This window comes from Marmota marmota, unplaced genomic scaffold (genome assembly GCF_001458135.2).
Source record: "Marmota marmota marmota unplaced genomic scaffold, marMar, whole genome shotgun sequence".
Lineage (NCBI taxonomy): Eukaryota > Metazoa > Chordata > Mammalia > Rodentia > Sciuridae > Marmota > Marmota marmota.
The window spans coordinates 835,973-840,853 of NW_026002626.1; positions in this window are offsets into that span (position 1 = coordinate 835,973).

The window sequence follows — 4,881 nt, forward strand, 5'->3', positions numbered from 1 at the left end:
ATAACAAAAATCAACAAATGGAATTACTTAAACTAAAATGTTTTTTTCTCAGCAAGAGAAAAAATAAGAGAGGTAAATAGGGAGCCTACATCATGGGAATAATTTTTTACTCCTCACACTTCAGATAGAGCCCTAATATCCAGAGTATACAAGGAACTCAAAAAATTAAACAATAAGATAACAAATAACCCAATCAACAAATGGGCCAAGGACCTGAACAGAGACTTCTCAGAGGAGAACATACAAGTCAACAAGTACATGAAAAAATGCTCACCATCTCTAGCAGTCAGAGAAATGCAAATCAAAACCACCCTAAGATACCATCTCACTCCAGTAAGATTGGCAGCCATTATGAAGTCAAACAACAACAAGTGCTAGTGAGGATGTGGGGAAAAGGGTACACTTGCACATTGCTGGTGGGACTGCAAATTGGTGCGGCCAATTTGGAAAGCAGTATGGAGATTCCTGGGAAAGCTGGGAATGGAAACACTGTTTGACCCAGCTATTGCCCTTCTCGGACTATTCCCTGAAGAACTTAAAAGAGCGTACTATAGGGATACTGCTACATCGATGTTCATAGCAGCACAATTAACAATAGCTAGACTGTGGAACCAACCTAGTTGCCCTTCAATAGATGAATGGATAAAAAACAATTGTGGCATTTATACACAATGGAGTATTACTCTGCACTAAAAAATGACAAAATCATGGAATTTGCAGGGAAATGGATGGCACTAGAGCAGATTATGCTAAGTGAAGCTAGCCAATCCCTAAAAAAACAAATGCCAAATGTCATCTTTGATATAAGGAGAGCAACTAAGAACAGAATAAGGAGGAAGAACATGAGAAGAAGATCACCATTAAACAGGGTCAAGAGAGGGGAGGGAAAGAGAGAGAGAAGGGAAATTGCATGGTAAAGGAAGGAGACCCTCATTGTTATACAAAATTGCATATAAGAGGAAGTGAGGGGAAAGGGGAAAAATAACAAGAGAGAGAAATGAATTACAGTAAATGGGGTAGAGAGAGAAAATGGGAGGGGAGGGGGGATTGTAGAGGATAGGAAGAACAGCAGAATACAACAGACACTAGAATGGCAGTATGTAAAAAAGTGGATGTGGAACCAATGTGAATCTGCTATATGTATATGGTGTAAAAATGGGAGTTCATAATCTGCTTGATTCAAATGTATGAAATATGATATGTCAAGAGGTTTGTAATGTTTTGAACAACTAATAATATATAAATAAGTAAGTAAATAAATAAATAAATAAATAAATAAATAAACTGCTGAACTCTGCGTAAGAATATGAGGTCTGCAATGTTCTCACCCAGGCTGACTCCTGTCTCTCTCTAGCTCAACTGACTGAATGTTCTGCCATAACTGGCATAGAATAGTCTCTGAGAACCAGCATCCATGCCACCTTAGCAAAGGAACTGCTCACTCTGCTTGGAATGCACTATACACACTGCATTATCACAAAAATTACACGTTCCTGAGAGACCACAGCTTCACTAGCCTGACTCAATATATTCCTGACAGAAGTTGCCCACATAAAAGAGACACACACACAAGACCTAGCATAAAGTACTTCTGGGCATACCTGAAGATGATAAAAACTTCCTGTGTACTTGTCTACCCACACATGGCCCCACTGTACTGAGTCAGATGGGATAGAGAGGCAGTTAGGGACATGGGCCCTATCACAGCATTTTTTTTTTCTTTTTAATGAAAGGCTACTCCATGAAATTAACCTGTAGAAACATTCCAGCCAAGGCTTTGTCCCAGAGAAGCAGGAAAATAGAAGTGGGGGAGGATCTGAATAGAGGATACAGGTGGAGACAGCATAGATATGTAACCTCCCTGGATGTCCCTCCAGGCCAGAGTACCACCATTCAGCAACATGCCACACACAAGCCTCAGCTACAGGAAGACTGGCCCACACCCCCACTCCTTGTTCCCGAGGGGAATTCTCCAAATTGTCTCCCATCTACCTGCCTGAATCCTGACCAGTTGGGAGGATTCCCTCAGCCCTGATGGGCCACGAAGCCCATGCACACCACCACAGCCCACAGCCTTTTCTTGGCCTATATGTTCCTGTAACATTCATGGGCAAAAGGCCCAGGATGCTCTTATTTGAGAACACTTTATTTTGCTGATGCATCTGTAGTGAATCCACACACTTGGTCTATGATTGAAATCTTAAATGCAGCCTGATGGCTTTTTCTCCCCTGCTCACTTTCACTTAGAGGAATAATAACAGCTTGAGGAGATGATTGGCTAAAAAAGTGAAAAAACTGAAACAGATGAAATACATACTGAATGACTTTAAGACCTCTCTAAGGGCTGCAGGTACAACTCACTGACAGACCCCTCCCCTGGCATGCATGAGGTCCTGGCTCCTATTCCCAGCACTACAGAAATAAAAAAGAAATCCTCTCTGGACTCTGGAGTAATCATTCCTCTATCAACAGTGAGGCTACCTGTTTTGTGTTTGTACAAAGAAGGTTTGTGTGGTGTTATAAACTGCAACTCATTTGACACTTCTCTGATCCTACCTGATATAATTAATTAACCTCTCACATTTTTTGTGAATTTTACTGCATTATGTATCTGTATAAAATATTATTTTGCTTGTTAGATTTGTCACTTTTTGAGCAAGTAAAAGCATGATGGCTGAAAGCTGGCAGGTAATTGATGAGAGTGAGCCTGAGAGAACAAAAAGGAAAAAGGTCAAGGCTGTACTTGCTGATGCACTGAGCTAGAGACTGAAAGTCCTCCTGGCTCTGCCAACAAGCTGAAAAGGAAGGACACCCTTCAGACAGGTAGCAAGGGGCCAGGATGTTTCAGAAAACAGGGAAGCTTCTGGAGCCTGGGGCCCCTACCAGATGCACTTGTTAGCTCAGGAAGTGAGGTGGTAGACCACCCATCCTATCACATGGTGACAAGCCAAGCAAAACAGAGATTATGAGACAGGCCAGGTTAGGCTTCAGGGCCTGTGTAGATGGGACAAGAGCCCAGGAAGAGGCAACACTGTACCCTATGACAGAGCATATTTCCTGCTTGGGAACCTGGAACCAGGATAACTTCACAGGTACCCAGACCAAAAAAAGTAAGGCTCAGTGCTTGGCTCTGGGAATCTCAGGTCCCCAAAGCTGTTCTATTGGGGATTCTGTGTATACAGCAATTGCCCACTAATATTCCATATAGGAACTCCCTGAAGGCCCTGCCCATGTAGGGCTTGGTAGGTAATAAGAGATGAAGTGAAAGAGGTTAGTGTTCTTCCACCCATCCATTTCCTTCTCTCCTTCCATTTTCTTTGTTGCAAATCCCATATCATCTTCTACCCTGTACCCAAGTTTGCTCCAGTGGGGATCTAAGAGAAAGTAAAATAACCCATTTCTAACATACATGAACAGGAGGAAGAGCTCAAGAAGGAAACTATGGTGGGCCCAGTTGCCTGAACACCAGAATTGAGGCCATGGTGGAGGATAACCTGAGGCAGTCACTGGGGAACCCAGTGGTGCCACAGCTCTCAGCTTGGACTGCAGGCCACAATCAGTACATATCCCAGTTCTGCTACAGGCCACTTAACCTATTAAGCTAGAAAACTGCTCTCTGAGCCTCAGACTCCAGGTGTTTAAAGTGGAAGAAAAAGGGAATGCCTGCTTTATAATTTGGGGGAAGATTAAAGATTAATTATTTCAAATAGTGTCTGGCACTCAGTATTTCATCTCTTCTTTCTTTTTTTATTTTATTCCCAAGTAAATACATACAGATGTTGCATTTTCTGAGCTCTTTATTTTAATGTTCTAACTACATTCTCATTGTTAAAGGATGATTATTAAGCTCATTAATTTATTGGGGCTTCATGTGGCACAAAACCCAAGCAGACAAGGAGCCTGTCCCTGTCATATGGGGCTTGTGACATCTGATTCTGGGTGAAGACAGTTGAGCTGTGCCCCAGGACAGACCCTCTCAGGTCCTCATAGTAGTTGGCAGGGTCTTCTCTAAGTCACAGGGCTTCTCTTTCATTCAACACTGCAGAATCTAGTCTTCCTGCAGAGCCACTCTGGATCCTCTGGCCAGCATCTCCCTCCCCCCCGCCATGCTCCTGGCTAACACTCCCTCAGTGTGTGTGTGTGTGTGTGTGTGTGTGTGTGTGTGTGTATTAGGTATTATATATAACAAATAGATAATATTTTTGTCAATTAAACCTCCAAAAAGCTGGAGGAAAAAATTTAAAAATCTATCAGTAGGTTAACTAATCCATAAGAAATGAACTAATACCCCCACTTGTGTGTTCAAGAATTTATAACCAAATGACTTATGAAATTTTCTATATTTTCAAGATCTTCAATGTAATTTTCATACATGAATAATTGAATATTTACCATACTCCTGGCAAATGCACAGGGTGTAAAAGAAATTATTAAAATTGATCTTGATTTTCATCTTCAAGCATAGAATTTTTAATGCATTCATTTTAATAAATGGTAAAGCAAATACAATTTGAAATATCAATCATGACCTCACATATTTATCTAAAATATAAATGTGAACCCATGACATTACTGTAGCACCAGGTCTAAAGGACCAGGCTCTCACTTGCAGTGGGATCACAGAATAGGCCAGGTTTGTCCCTCTCCAGCCCAAGCCATCCCGGGGGGTGATGTTGATGCTTTGGGATAGCAACACTTATCTTGGATGGACAAAGAATATTATCATAATTGGTTTAAAAATTAACTTCCCAGATGTAATGCAATAGAATTTTTTTACCTAAGCCCATATCCTGCTGGCCAGAAACAAACAAACAAAAAATTAAAGCTGCTTGATAGCATTACAAAATATTTTCCTTTTGTCTTGTTCCAATCTCTTGTACT